This window comes from Molothrus aeneus, chromosome 10 (genome assembly GCF_037042795.1).
Source record: "Molothrus aeneus isolate 106 chromosome 10, BPBGC_Maene_1.0, whole genome shotgun sequence".
Lineage (NCBI taxonomy): Eukaryota > Metazoa > Chordata > Aves > Passeriformes > Icteridae > Molothrus > Molothrus aeneus.
Genome location: NC_089655.1, coordinates 12,734,014 through 12,750,878, shown reverse-complemented (window position 1 = coordinate 12,750,878; position 16,865 = coordinate 12,734,014). Strand labels below are relative to the sequence as shown.

Here is a 16,865-nt window from a genome sequence, read left to right as displayed (position 1 = left end):
TGGGCTTATGTCCATTCTTTTTTAGCATTCAATGTTAAGAGTTTTCTTATCCTTGCTCCACACTTGGTTTCTGACAGCCTTATTCTGGGCACTGTGTTGACACAACAAATTCTTTCCTCTGGCAGTCATATTCCTGATAACATTAGATCTAGAGCTTGACATCTGACTGTGAGCTCAGCTCTTCCTGCTACACAATGCACTCCAGCAGGACATTGTGCAATACAAAACACAATTTCCATGGCATTCTCCCAAGATGTGCTGCTGGTTTTCTCTTTGGCTTACAATGTAAAGCCCAAGCAAGTTCCCCTACCAGAAATATCACTAAATTGATCACTACTATATCATTATTGCAAAGTGATCAGTCAGAGTGACAGATGGCTAATTGGTAAGTGCAAGTGGTGCCCCCAACTGTTCCCTGGAAGAGTCTTGTTAGTAACCACCTCCAGCATCAAGAAAGATTGGATCCCCAAGGTGGGAGTGAGTGCAAGTTTAGAGGGGGTACGTAATATATTAAAACACAGCATTTCATGGTTTTCTTTGCTGTGTCTCAGTCAACAATGTTTCCCTCAGCACCATTCAGAGCTGAGGGGTCAGTGAAGCTGCCTGGCACTATCCCCTCCTTGTGCCAGGTAAACCCTTGTACCCCCCATTTGTGCACAAACCACTCCCCCAGCCCCAGCATGTGCACTGGGAACACAGGCATGTAAATACACCCCTGTTGCAAACTGAGACCTGACATTTTTGATGACAGCTTTTAACACGGCTCTTTGAATTTCATTTCCTGAGAAGGTTTCAGCCAGTGAAGCTGAGCTATTCATGCAAAACATATGCAAAAATGAGGCAAGCCCAGCAGATGAAATCACTTCTCAAAACATGAACAAACTTTGGTGGAAAATGTTTGCTATTTTTCCCATGATAATTGAAAATTTGTGCCTGAAAAAACAGTATCTGCTTCTGAGCTTGTTTTTCTGGATGATGTGCTCATTTTATTGGGAAGTTATTTGCACACAACTGTTTTCTGCAGCAGAAGTATTGAGCTAAACTAAAAAAAAAATGATGGTTTTCAATATTTCTGTCCAAGTTCAGTCCATCAAATTTGAAAGTAAGAGCATGTTCCTGTGACAGTTCACCATTTCTACTTGATCCTATTATGCAGATTTTCTTTGTGGGAAGGGATGGCTGGTTTTGGTACCGGGCTGTTAAAGGTTTTCTCACAGTTGTATGTTCACTCATTAATTTGTACAGTCTAAAGAAGGATACATTGCTTTAATAGTGTGGGGGAAATAGCACAGCAAGGTTTTTTTCTTCCAAAATATTCTTTCCTGGGTAAATGCTGTCCTAGAACTATTGCACCTTCCCCAAAAAGTAGTTCTGATTTAAAGAGGAAGGAGTGACATAAATCTAGAGAAACTTCTTGGTCTGCAATGCAATTACATTTGCATAACGTTACTGAGAGCAAAAGTTGGCCCATTCTCTTCACACACTTTTTCTATCCTGTCACTTCAGTGTTGTCATTTTATCGGTTTCCAAATGTGTATAGAAAACAGCTAAAATCTTCCAGTAAAGTTTCAGCTTTGCAAACATGTCATTCATCACCTGACTGAGAGTGTTTCTCTAATCACAATGATCAACATCTGCTACCTTTGCACTGCAGATATTTCCATTTTGCAGCAAAAATAATTTTCATTTATAGAGAGCAAATTAAATATATATAAAAATAAATATAATAAATAATGCATCTATTATTTCAGTTTCAGTCAATTCTGCTTTAATTCTTTTTCTCAAGAAGCGACTGAACTGAATCACATCGTTTTGATGTAAGCCTACTCTTTAGATGCATCCAGTTACTGTGGTATCAACCACATGGAAAGGTCAGCTCCATACACCAGAGACAAGGTCACACCAACCTCAATGACTGAGGTGCCTTAAATTTGGCAGAACTCAGGAGAAATCTGACTTTTAATTTAAGCTCAGGGTAATCTATATTAGACACTCATCACCAGCTCCGAGGATTAAATATGTAGATTCAAAATTTTCATGACTGGATAGGGGCAGAGGAATGTATTGTGAGTCTTGGAATCAGAAAGATGGAAATCATATTCCCCACCCTGCAAATATTTTTAGGCACCAAATTTCAGAAGTTCACAGCATTTTCTCATAGAAAATTTTCTTGAGAAAAAAGTAAAGGAAGAGAGAACTTTTTTCCCTCAAAGCCTAAATTACTTGTAGGGAGATATGATTCAAAGGAGAACTCAGTAAAACTTGTCTTATCCTGCACCCCTAAAAGAGAGAAGCAGAGTCTACCATAAAGCAGGGAAGCAGGAAAATAACTGTCAGACATTCTTTCAAAAAGCCCTTCAAAGGTTTTATAGACAGATGGATGAATAGACCTCTCTATATATCTCTAGCCAGATTCAGATCAGTGCTTGTTACAGTAGGTAGATGCACCTTAACTCAGAACAACTATTTTGGATATTTACTTTGAACAAAGAATCCCCACCAGTGAACCATAGATAGTAAATTAATCATTTCAGCTGCATTTACTGACTCATCGGCAGTGTACAAACCATAAAATGTGACTTGGGAAAAGTAATACTTCTTCACGCCAAGGTGAATACACTGTGCTAATTACAGCTCCAGTTTTCCACCAACCATAAGCTTTTTTAGATTAATTATTTCAGTGCAGTAAAGATTGCCGACTGTGGCCTTTAACAAGGGTGTGGGGACACTCAAATGCCTTGAGCACTATGCAACTTTCTCATCACTCAGACGCTATTGTAAGAGCAGAAATCTCCCTGCTGCTGCTCTTTGCAGACAGTTCTTCCACATCCATGTGGGAGAATGTTCTCATCAGTGGAGGAGAAATCCTTCCTTCCCATCTGTTTATGTCAGTGAGTTGATCAGCAATAACTCATCTTCCCAGCACACTCCTCTCTCCCCTTATTCCCCAGTGTGCTTCTGGGAAGGTTGTCCCATGCCGTGACATGAAGGAGGCTGTGAGTAATACTAACATTCAACAAGACTGTGGCTTACATGGCTGTGGTCTAGATGAGGTTCTGATAAACTCTCGATGAAATGCCCTGCTGTAGTGTCAAATTGTTGTGGTGTGTCCACAGTATTTCTGTTCTAGGACATCTGTATTAAAAGCTGCAGTGAGTGCCTGACAATCTTCAGTCTTTCCTTCAGATTGTTGCTGAATTAATTTCAAGTACAGTGATTGTTGTATGGTAGGAAAGCACATCTCTTTAATCAATACAAAGATTGAACTGTTTTACTCAGCAGTCTGTCTTCTGCATTTGGGCAGAAAAATGTGGACATGCTCCTCCTAAACAATACCTACGCATGCCATGCTGGGGTGCTGACAGATGGACATTCTGTATTTACCAACTCCCCCCTGTGGTTTCTTTGCTGTTGGATGTGACATTCTTCAGATGTCTGTTTTATGAATGTCAAAGACCACATGGCTATTTTGCAGAGTGGAATTGTTTAAGCAAAATCTTGGCCTTGGTCCCTATTTTAGTTTTATTTCCTAAGTTCTGCTACTGAGACCAGAGCAGGTCTTTCCAAAAATGAACATTCCCTGTCAGTGTGACACCTTTTAATTCCAATAATGAATAAACCTGGTTGTTTGCTCTGTTCCATACTTAATGTTTTCACCTGATCTAGTTTCTTAGCAGCAGTGCCACAACAGGAGCAGTATAGGATCTTACTTGATTTATCAAACTAATGAGTTAGTTTTATTGTAAGTGATTAAATGTGTTTTACTTTTTAAAGCACAGGAACTGAAAAGAAATGCATTGTTACAATCTGAAAATAACTAGAAAGATAAGTTCATTAACTTGCCTACACTTGTGCATCATAAAACCCTTGTTAAAAATTACTCCCTAGCCTGCTGTATTAGCTTCTTTATGAGGTAATTTCTCCATACAGTAATAAGATTTTTCTTTTACTCTCCAGTGCATATTAAACCCACTAATCTTCTTTTATAAACTATAGTTTCAGCCACTTTCTCAATTTACTCACTTTAAAGATATTCTCCTATTAATATTAAAGGTAGCAAGCACAGATACGAACTTTGCAAAACAGTCTTTCAGATTTATGGCACAATCATACCACTGCATTGCAATGGCACAAAAGGGACAAAGCAGTAACTGTCAAGTATGTCTCATGACAAACCAAACAATGTTTGTCCCCACAGAATTATTTTCCCATCACATTTATTATGCGAATGAACTATGGGCGTGTTTTCCCCTCTCTGAGCATAAATACAAAGTCTGAATATTTAGTTCTCTGAGGTCTGCACAATTTGCATGGATGTGGTGGATTAAAGACCTGCTCCACCGGGGTGTTGCTGCAGTTTTACACCAGTATCCACGCCTCTGATTTAGAATGGATGCAGTCACAGTCTTGCCAGAGAGGAGGAGGTTCTAGGTCACCAATCCTGTTTCCAGTAAAGCAGTGACCAAATTTCCCTTGAGCCACAGTGAAGTTGTTCAATTGGTTTAGTATGGGCTTGAAAATGAAAAATACAAATGGGCTATAAATTAACCTTTGCTTTTTCTCAGCTATAAAATAAGAGAAGTCTTAAAATTCCAATAAATTATCTCTGTGCTGAGTACCAGTAATTTATTATTGTCCTGATTATTGTTAGCATTTTTATTATCATTTGAAGTGTGGCCATCTCTTGTTATGGCTCAGGAAGCCCTGGGGTCAGAAGCTGTGCAATTGTTGAGCAACCAGTCAATCCACAGAGTACTTAAGAATTATATTAAATTCAATCCTGTGTTCTGCAAAGTGTAAGGGTCAGTTTATCCATACTTCTTTTTATTCTTTTTAAAATTATCCAACCTATTTTGATGTTCTAACAGAGGCTCCTGAGACACTGGTGTAATTTTCAATTATCATCTCAAATATCATCAGAATTGTTTCAAGATAGAGGGTTAGGTAGAGTACAGGCAATTAACCATGAACAATTAAACCATATGCAATTACATATAGAAAAAGATTTGACTAAGGTGATGCTGTCTCAGATAAGACTGAGAAACATGTCCTTCATTACAGCTGCACCACTCACAAAGCCCCTCAGCACCAGGGAACTCAAGCAAGGAGCCATCCCATTAGTTGTAGGGCATAACCATTATGAAATGAGTCAATGTAAGTGGTAACAAAGTGGGATGGAAATCTATAACCCTGTTTTTTTCAGAGCAGATTGGTGCTGTAGCAGTGCATGCATTCACAAATACATATGAAGGCTCTTGCTGAGTTCTGTGGAGAAGCTGGTGGAAAACCAAGGGATATATAGGAGTTTTGTGCTCCTATTAGTAGGAAGATACAGATATTTTTGGTCTTACACAAATACGCAAATTTTGATTGCTGTAATTTCTGAGGTTAGTAAATTACATTTGGCTAACCAGATTTATATTTCTTCATAGTGTCATGTTGTAAATTTGTAGTCAAGATATCACAGAAAGGCAGAACTCTAATATGCATCAAATATGCTTTTAATTCATTAATATGAACATCCCACCAAGTTCAGTGTAGTCACTGCTTTGAGTCAGAGCTGACTGAAGAGCTATAATAGCACAAGAGTAAGAATAAAGCCTCTTGTCAGGGTAATGTTTATATAACATCTCTAGTATTTTGGAAGGGAAGAACGTCTCTGTGAAGTCCTGCCCTTTCCCAGAAAAGACTTCCATGGATAATCTTACACATTGAAAAAATTGCTGGACTAATCCACAACATATTTGTTCAAAGTTCTCCTCTGGCAAAATTCACACAAATTACATCATCATAACAGGGCTGCTCTCTCTGAAAACAGAAGTATATTTACAATTTTAGAGGACAATAAGTCTACTGAACACTACTGGAGAATTTTTTAGTGCAAAGTTTTATTTCTATTCTTTAAATTTTAAAATGTACCCTAGTAATTTGTTCATGCATTCAGTGTTGACTTGTTATAGAAAAACACACATGCAATCAGACTGGTGCAATTTGATACCTTACAGCTAAAAAATTGAAAAAAGTGACTTGTTGAAAACCATTGTTTAGAGATGTTCCCATGACAAGAGGGCAGGGAGAGAATGAACACAAGCTTATGAAATGAACATTCAAGTGTTTGCAAAAAAAGAAGAGCACATGTATTCATTATTTGATACTTTCTGAAAAAATATTGCCTACATTTAATTTCCAGTAATGCGTCATTTTTGATTACACACAACCAGACATGGGCACATTCCTTGTTTCCATTAATTACTCTTTAAGGAAGGGATGTAAGTTGAGAAAAACTTAAAAACATTTTTCATAACACTTGTTACATCACACTTCAGTAAAAATTTACAAACTCAAATGCATATTTAGTTCCAAAAGTTATTTGATGTCTTTTTATTATTAATATGTTTGTATATTAAAACCATACCATGTGTCTAGACCTGAGAAGTGCATGTGGTCAAAAAAAAGGTTTCATTTGATTTTTTCTATCACTTCTCAGAATATAATTTTGCAATATTTCATGAGTGACATAAGAAGTATTATGCCTTATCAACGGCTGTACCCCTTGCAAATGCCTAGAAGAGAAAAAGAGTTACAATTAAAATTTTATTTTTCAGGAGACTAAATAGATCTAATTTTTGCAATCTCTAAAGACACAATAGAAAGGAATTCATTGAATTTGAGTCTCCAAAACTAAAGATAATTACAAAGAGCTCTCTTAACTGATCTGTCTTTTAGTAATGAAAGAAGATATTTTATGATAGTGGCAGGGAGATAAGCCCACAGTGATATGAACAAGAAACATGTAATTTTCACATGTGTATGGTCAAGACTGGCAATAATATTCCTTAAGGAAAATTTTGCCAAAGTACAAATTTTGCAGTGCTTAGGTTGAATTATTAACCTTAGTTCTTTCTTATTTTGGGGGAGAAATAGCCTTGAATTAGTACCAAATCTAAAACTCGGTGCAGTTTTCACAGAAGCACTATTTAAAAAGGAAAAGACTCATGCTGCTTCAGAGAGCTTTCACTTGCACCTTTTCCATTCCACACAAAGAGCTGGAGCAGTTCTGATGTAAGTAACATACAGCTAATTTGCTGTATTTATGTCACATTGATATGATACTGACAGTATTCACACAATGGAGCCATTATCTGTTAAGACATATGTCTTCCTGGTGTCTGGGTATGTGCAAGGGTCAGAGGAGAACCTGGGCTTTTACAGACAGTTTGAGAAATCCAGGATCTTAGGAAAGTGGAGAGGTATAATAGGTAGAATTATCTCTGCCCACTCAGAGGTCATGAGCATGATTTTCAGACATTTAGCCTCATTTAGACACAAAGATAATGTGAGATGCAAGCGCTCAGTTTTATTTCCATGCATGGGTGAATCTATAGTGTTTGCTGATGTAGGCAAGATTGAAGGAGCTCTGCTCTGGCCCCTTCCACTCAAATGGGTATAAATCATGGTTAAATCTCTTTTCCTACCAGCAAAATTGAATCCAAACCTGCAGTCAGGTACACGACAAAGACCAGGAGTTTAGGCACAGAGATGCATAAACTACATAGGGGTCAGCAAAACACCACACCTGAATGGAACCCTTGTCAAGAAGAGGTGTATTGCATAGCAGAGTTTAAATTGCAGTCCTTACCTCCTTCATTTCCATATTCAAAGCTGCTCTTCTCTGCTGAGACACAGCACACTCACAAAGTAACCCAGCAGACTAACACTGTGTCTCAGGGACCTGTAAGAAGTTAGCTGAGTTACATTAATGGGTGATAAGCCTTCCTGACCTAAAGCACAGATGTTACTCTCTTTCATACATTTTATATCCTATGTGGACATCTTTTTAAAGGACCAAACAGTTCCCAACAGAATATTTGTACCAAACCTTTTAAGGTTCATTCACATTTATTTTCTTTTTATATTTTTTCACCCTTAAAGGTCATTTCACAAAAGAGATCAAAAGGAACCTTTTCCATTCCTCCTCTGCAGGTGGCCAGCAGCAGATTAACTACTAACAGAGACTTCAATATATAAATCTGAATGACTTGTTTTACATAGCAATGCAATGCTACTGTCATATGTTGTGTTTGCGTACATTAAAGTGTCTCCCCTAATTTCCTTCCTAAAATGATCCCTCACTGTTCTTTCTCCAGAATAATTGCTTGCAAGAAATCATCTGTTTTGATATTTATAAAAAGGTACCTTGAAGCTGAATAAGTAACTCATTTTACCAAAGAAACAGAATGCCTGCTAATAAGGTCTTGTAAAAGCAAAATGTGCATCAAAAGCCTTTGTCCCAGACAGGAGTTAGTTCCTGTAATCTTGTTTCTCCAGAACTCTTCCCAAACCAAAACTGAGCCTGAAATTGCAGTAATACAGATTTGAATGTGCTTTCCATGAGTTCTTGAAGCAGGAGTGTTCAAAACAAACAAAACCTTATTCATCTATCAAACAAAAAAATGCTAAATTCAGTTAGTGGAAAATTTAGAACATTCCTTTAAAATATCTTTTTATTCTGTTGTATGCTATTCAAAAATATTTTTTTAAAGAGCCTTTTTTTCTAATTGGGCCACAGTTTAAATAACATTAGCAGGTCCTTGCAGGGCTGAATACCATTGACTACAGTGCCCTTCAGCAGGTAAAATTGTGAATCTTCTTTAGTTGTGTTGCCCTATTTCTTTTAAGGTAAAGACTGGTGAAAGAGTGAGGACTCCTCTTGTAAAAAAAAAAAAAAAAAAGAATGTCTGAGAAGGATTCTGTGAAGAAATCAGCTGCTTATATATCTATTTTGCTTCAAAGCTATAAAAATAGGATGTTCGCTTCCTGACCCAAGTATGTAGGGCAGAGAATAGAAATGGGAGACTTTTTCACACTAAAAAGAACAGTTAAGAAATAGATTGGCAGTCTCAGAAGGCAAAGTGATTATCAAAACTTAGAGATAACTTTCCAAGTTGTTATACTCCTAAAGAGGGTCTATCAAACGATCTGCTCCTGCCCTAGACATCTGAAATTGAACTTTCCCATTGCACTACCCTGGTACTGTGAGTGTGCCTTCACTCACAATACATCAATCAGAGCACATATTATCTCCAGACTTCTAAGTATTTAGGTAGTCTGCATTGAAGACAATTTCTCACTTTCCACCACTGATATTTCAATTAATAGAGCATCCCCCCACTGCCAGGCCTACCAGTGAGCCCCTCTGACTCATTGTGCAGATTTGATGCCATCTTTTAATTTTAAAACAAAAAAGAATTCTTTCTTCTATCTGTTTCCTGGTAATGTAAGCCATGCAACACCCCTCCTTGTAGAGCCAGCACATAACACCCCAAGTTGGGCCAGGGACACAATCACTTCTATTCATCTGGGATAGGCTTCAGTGTCACAGTGTGGCCAAGCATGACTTCAGCTTGCACAAAAGAAAAGGTTCTCTGAAAAACTGTTATATGAAATGTGACTTTTAGTGAACTATTCCAGGCTAGATCCACTTTTAAGGGAAGGGCAAAGGGGCAATAAAAGGTGAGGAATAATTGGCTACTCTTTCATTTCCTACCACAAAACAGTATTTGTGTAAGATACATGTGCCTGGGCTCAGGAGAAAGCAGTCTTCACCATCCCCCACAGGGGAGGGTAAAGTTGTGTTAAGGTTACACCAAGGCAATGTGCAGGTGGTGCAATCACTACAGGAGGGACAAGCTCTTGGGCTACAAAGAGGAAGCTGGGAAGTCCAGGACTGGCAGTCAGAAGAAGAGTCCCCAATTATTTTTACCAACACAGTCCAAACCAAAGAATGTCTCCCGGAGTTAGAAAACATTAGGTGTCACTTTCTAGCTGGGCAGGAAAGCCCAACTTCTACCTGAGCTCTAGAGACAGTTTGGGCAAACAATGTAATGAATAAGGAAGGACCCAGCTGGAGAAAAATGGAAGACCTGGTTTTCCTTAGAAGTGGTATTCTGGCTTTACCACTGTGTGAGTGATGTTCCAAACCAAGCTGTGTGTGACACAAAGCTAAATTGTAACATGCATTTATGGGCTGGAGATTTTCAACATGCTGACTCCCACCCGCAGCACCCATTACTCACTACCAAGGTGGCACAGAGCCCATTGTTCTCTCTCGTTTGTTGAATCTGTCTCACATCTCTTGTAGCACAGTTGAGCTTGACCCATTGAAATCAATTGGAATAAGTCCACTCTGTAATATTTTCTCTGGCAAGTGCAAAGCAGGATCCTCTAGCACAATAAAAGGTGTCTGTCTAACCCCGCTGTGATGTAAGTCTGGCTTTGACCTTCAGTGAAAGTAGGTCACTAGGAAATCTGGCAGCATTTGGCATAAGACACAGAGTGTATTATTTGTGTTTTAAGGTACTTAGGCAAATTCAGAAGTTAGTGGTATTTTGTCATGATAGTTTAGGGCAATCTATAAAGTCCATCAAGACAACATTTTCAGTAGCGTGAAAGCTTCCTCATGGGAATATTGCACTCAGGCAGCAATGCCCACAGAAACACTGAGTGTTGGCTATGACAAAGATCATGGTCAAACCAGGTCCTAAAGCAGTCTGTGTCAGGGAAGATGCTGAGAAACCTTGTCTGTGTGCTAGTTTTTTCTGATTTTTGTCACACACACTTTGTGAAGGACCACACCAAATAAATACCTGCACTGCACCTGAGACACTCATCACCTGATACTGAATTCCAGAGCCACAGAATTTCAATAGAAAATACTTGACCTTATCAAAGTGTCAATAGGACTGAATTTTCAGCATTTTCTGGACTTATATGTATTAAATGACTACTAAAATATCTGGTGCTTCTACTGTAAATAATATTTGGATTAAGCTAACATTAATAGCTGCTAAAAATACCTCATTGAGGCAGTGGGAAAGTGAGACAAATCCCTCTAGTGCAGAATGGACAATATTCTTATCCAATTCAGCAGCAGAGGAAGAGATACTCTCTCATAGTGGAAAAGAACTATTTTTAGGAAGCATGGGGCCGCTTGTGAAGAGATAAAGCACAGGTATAAGTGTAAGAGGTTTAAGCTTATTAAGAGAGTGCATTTAAGATGACAAACATGAAATTAATGCTTTTTTATTTTATTACTTGTAGACTAATGCAAATGCATGGAATATCATATATAAATTAAATGTGTTCCTGTAAAAATGCACGCATGCATTCTTGTAAACCTGCCCACGTTAGCACAAACAGAAGATTGCTCTAGCAGAAAAGGTTACAGCCTCATCTGGAAGTAGCATGGGATAAACCTCCATTGCAGCCATGCATCTCCCAGATAAGATCCTGATATGTGGTCCTGCAGCAGCCAGCTACCAGCCTTGCTTTCAGAGAGAGAGAAGAGATGTTCAGCCAATGACTAGATAATCAGTGTTTACCCAATGACACATCTCCCCATTTAAAAATCAATTTAAGAAAGAATTGACTGTTTCTGATAAGGTGCCATAAGAAATGTCCTGCAAAACTCATTTCTACATGTTTTAAATGTTTGTCTCAGCAAAGATGTGAACCATTCTTTAGGGAACATATCTCAACTAAAAATTGCAATAGAGGTAGATATAGGAGCTGGATCTTGCAAATTTTGCATTTAGTCACACTAAAAAGAAACCTAATCTATGGTAGCAGTTACAGTCATATCTGTACTAACTTCAGAAAGTAAAAAATTGTTGTCATTTCCAATAGATACTGAGACTTTTGAGAAAGATGATTTTAAAATTTAAATTTAAAAAAAAATCTCTTTTTATTTGCCTTTTCAAGTTGGGCCTTTAGGATACATACTTTCAGGACTTTCCCTCTATCAAGAATCACTGAAATTTTATTTTCAGTTTTCTTAATAGAAACAAAGACCCTTACACAATCACATAGCTTCAGCAGTTGGGGCTTTAGGGAAAATACCAAATATTTTTAGATTTGCAATCGTATCAATATGCATAATGATTTTCAAAGTCTGTCTCCTATCCAGAAAATGTAATAATGAATTTGTTCAAGACAGAAGTCACTGTATGAAGGGTGTTCCATCCAGAAAAAGACCCCATACTTGCCAATTGTTATTTGTTCCATAGCCTTTTCTAATTAGTAGAGTTCCTTCAATTAGTAGCTGGAATTGGTTTGCATACATCCTCCAAATTGCTGTAATCAAGCCTCAAAGTAGGAGCCTGAAAAATAGAGGGTGGCAGAGTGGTAATAGAGGGATTGCTGGTGACTGACTGTACAACCAGCAATAGCCAGACATGAATCTCACAAATCCAGACATACCTTTGGCATCCCAGGCACCTGTATATGTTTTGTTGTATTCCTCCACTCTTTCACATGCTCCTAAAATACAATATTAGGTCTACAGCATGACAGATAATATTGATTAGAATAAACTGCCTTTTTCCAGGCAGAAATTCCCAAAAGAGGTGCTCAATTCCCTTAAGAAACAGTAGTAGACATAAGTATTTCTAATTCTTCACGTCCCTTTGCCCATTTCCAGGGTTCCTAATGAAGGGCTACACTCAGTGCTCAAACACATAGTTAGAGCAGGGCTGGGAACTTGGTTCTTTTCATTCAAAACTCCCTTTGATAATAATTGAACTGTTAACTAATTAGTATAAACTCTGTCTGCATGGAAAAGAATGATCAAAATTATCAAAATGTCAAACCAAAAATCTCAAAAGCAAATACAAACAAAGGCAAAAAATCTTTCTTTTTTTTTAATAGGAAACAGCAAATTCTCAATGGATGGAACAACCCACATGACAGGTCTTTTCCATCACATCAATCCAAATTGGACACACTGCAGCTTTTTGTGAACAGTCCAGCAATATAATATGTTATACTTGTTAGACCATTACATCAATTGGTGTTAATATTCTCTCATAGCCATGTCTCTCCTATTCAACCAGGTCATGAATGACAGCCAGTTACAATTTTGTAGTAGTTTACATCAAACAGTCCAGAATAACTTTCCCCACTGTTTGGTCAGCCTGGTTTTCAGTCCAGGAACTGACAACCATCAGCACAACCACGCTGTCAGGGAGAGCTCAGCTGCCATTTAGGGCTGCATGAGCTTGGCAAAAAGCTCAAGAATTATCAAGTTCCCCCCAAAATTGCAGTGAGTTTCGCTCAGACTGCGTCAACCATTACACAAAGAGAAATGTAGGTTTTGCATAAAAAATAAAGTATTGAGAGGCACTCCTGCTTGGATGACTAATATTTTATAAATGACAGGAGTATCAGATGAAAAATAAAATAGGGTCAACTTCTGCTGTCAAAAAAGCCAGTAATGAACACTGAAAATAATATTTGCTAATTTTCATGAGTGTTTGTCCAGTCCACAGCAGACCTGGGAACAGCCATGAAACATGACATACTAAATTGGAAATGCAGCATGGAAATTGTACTAAAACAAGATTTTATTATTTCACTTTGTTCTTCTCCCTTTGTTCATACACCTTATCAGGAGAAACTGAATAAGCAGGAAGAACCAAAACAGCAAAGAAAAAATTCAAAATATTTCAAAACTAAATGGACTGTAGATCTTCAGCTGGTTTAAATTGACTTAGCTGCACTGATTCAGTTGTTAAGTATTAAACATAATAATGTTTCTGCAGATTTCATAGCAGGTGACACTCTGCCTGTGCTCTTCAAAAGGGACACTTTCCAAATTTAATTTTTGATTTAGAGCAGTTAGACAGCTCCTGTTCTCCATCCAGGGAGCTTGCTGGGCTGACGAACGAAAACTGCCTGCGTGAGCCTGACTGCCCCCAGTCCCACAAAGCCATCTATGTTCTTCAGTTGCTCTAACTCCACTGAAGTGGATGGAGTTGGAGCAATTTAGCAGCAGCTAATGAAACACATTCACATATCATAGCCCACGAAAATGTTCGTGCTGTATCTGTGCCAATAAACTGTGGACTCCTTGGTAATACTGACTGCCTGCAAACAGTAATCACTCAGGCACCATAAGGTTTGTCCTTAGAGATTTGCAACAGATTTTGCTCTCCAGTATTGAAATGCCATGAGCCTAAAAGGAGAAAAAGAACAGTAGGACTAAAGTGTGTTGGACATGCCAATAAATTAATGATAAATTATTAAAGCGTGATTGGAAATATTGCCATTTTTCACAGCTGTCAGTTTAAGTATAAAAGCATCAGCACATTAAACTAGTTACTGCTTTTCCATAATTGAGACTTTAGCTTCTAGCTGTGCCCTGCAGCTTTTCATTAATCACTAGGACTGAAGTTCAAGCACAATGACAGCTTAGAAGGCATTAAATGGGCAAAGTATTTTCCAGGTACAGCTAGTAAAGGCCTTTTAGTCCTATAATCCTCAGCTAATTGTTTTTCAAAGTCTCTAAATAAAATCTGCTCATGGCGTCTCCTAGTGACAGAATTAGCAGCAGACTGGTTCTTTTTATCTTCACACTCTTTCTCTCACCAAAATCTATTGAGTGTCTCTATGTTAGCCGGACATAACAGGTGCAAATGGATTGCGATATGTAAAACTGTAACCGATATGCGGCCAGGGACACATTGATTAGATTGCCTGGGAAACAAAACTTCCTGAATGCTTGCTCGAATCATACCATTTAATTTGTCACAAAAGAAGCAAGATGGCATGGAAGGCTTCTGCACAGGCTCCCTTTAAATATGGCAGAAGGAAACGTGCAGATTTTTAAGTTCAGTAAAATTTGCCTACTCAGTGCCCTGGAATAAACAGAGATTTCTTCTGCTGTAGCAGAGGCTGTAGGTTCCCCTCTTGGCTTCCTAGTATTCCCCTCTTTGCAAAGATTTGTATATCAGGACTTAATAGATGTGCCAAAACATTCTTTCTTTTGTATAACAAATTATCAACTGCACTGAGATTCATTAATTATGTCATCTAATTGGATTGAGGCAGGTGCAAAATACCTCAGATGAAGTGGTCACTGGCAAGAAGGCCTAAGCACAAGTTTTTCTATTAGAAATCAGCATGTCTCCAGACTCCTGGAATTACTTTGTACTTATTGATTAATGGCCATAATTTATTACAGTGCAGAAGATCTTGCATTGAGTTAAATGTGTGATTAATCAATTTTCCATCAAATTATGAACAGCAGAACAGTTGCAAGAAAGAAAATACCAAGTGAATTTTTCCCATGGTATATGAATAGAGGGTATGAGGACTTCTGCTTGAGGAGAGCTAATAACTGTCTAGCACTTGCTTAATATTTCCTGCCATACTGATGAATGCCATCCACATAAATAGGCCACAGGTAGCAGTGATTGAAAGACCACCAAATAGGTTTTATAGCTGCCTCTCTTATATAATGAAATATTCTTTAAGCCCATCTCAAAACAATTTATTAATGCAAAATGCATTTCTGCCTTCAGCCTGAAATATATCATTGTTAAGTCAACAATATTATATTAAACCGATAACTGATATTGCAGAAGGAAAAATCCCTAGGCAATGTAGAGATGAATTTGAGATTTTGTGTACAGAAGCTCATTTTTATTTCCATCAGAAACACAGACATGTGACTAATTGATGTCACTTCTAATCAGCTAGTAATGCACATTACAAGTATAGCATGAGAACATTTGGGGCCCAATTGGAGGGGGAAAATTCCCATGGTATTTCTATGTCTTTTATTGAGTAGAGTGACAAGCTTCCTTTCCCTGGTGAAGGAGCATATGCTGTAGAGTTTTATATTACCCTACATCTTCCATTGGCTGTTTTGCTTTGCTATACATTGAAAAGATGCACCTTCCTCACTGCAGGAGAATTACATAAAATAGAATTGACAACACTTCCAGGGGGCAAAAGAAATTTAAATACCTTTTTAAAAATATGAACAGCAATATGAAGCATTTGTAAAACAAAATTGCAAAGGACTTTTACTTAAATGTTTCTGTGATTGATCAAATTTTTATTTTCAAATCACAGTTCCAGATTACTCACAGTGATTTAAGTTGCAGAAGCTGCCTGGCTGCCTTGCAGTTCATTTTCTAAAGTATGTAGGAGTAATTTCTGCTAACTTTGATGTCTTTTCTTAGTAACTGCCCAATTTCCAGGGTGTAGAGTAGAGTCCTCTTGCTAGAGACTACAGGAGATGGGCACTTGTGACTTGTTACTGTTTCATATACACAAATTTCCTTTTTGCTGCACTCAACTTCCCAACTAGGACAGGGACCTTTCTTCTCTGCTTGCTGCCTCTGTTGGCACTACTTCTGAGGTAAGGACTTCTGTTTTTAAAATCATGACCTCCAAAATGTCCTACCAAATCCTGTAGATGGTGCAAGGAGGCCATTCAAAATTATGCTTATTTTTTCGGTTGGCCAAATGTCACAGGGCCAACTGTTCAGAAATCAAGTGGAGAGCAACTTGAAACTATGTTCTTTTAAAATGTCTCCAGTAGTCTAAGCTGTCTGTAACATCCAAAAGTGACTATTTTTGGTGGCTTTTCTGGGCTTTATTGGAAATTAACTGAAAGTAATCATGCTTGGCAAACAGATGGCTATATCTCAATATCCCACTGAAATCAATATTCCTTGCCTCTATTTGTATCATCACAGAAAGATAACTTCAATGGATCTAAACTAGATTTGTTGCCAGAAGGAGAGGTTAGAAATTTAAATCTGAGAAAAAAATTGCAAAATATGTTTCCTATTGTATAAATAAATTCTAATGTGGTATTTAATCAACAAATCATTAACTGCAGGAATGCCAGATCTCACTTAAGCTGCATGTTGAAGCATTGCCTGTAGATGTGGGAGATCTTGTTTGGAACTTCACCCACACCTCAGAAAACTGAACCTGTGGAGGAATTTTCTTTCCCATTCACGTTGTCTTTAATAATGGGAAGTGTGGGATGATTTCACCCACGCTGGGTTTTT

At 37.9% G+C, this 16,865-nt stretch overlaps 1 long non-coding RNA gene across 1 annotated transcript in view; it reads right to left on the bottom strand.

The window, feature by feature from the left end:
* The window catches only part of LOC136560721 (uncharacterized), a 51,714-nt gene that overhangs the window by 15,501 nt on the left and 19,348 nt on the right, over positions 1-16,865 (bottom strand). The gene's annotated exons all lie outside the window — the stretch shown is intronic.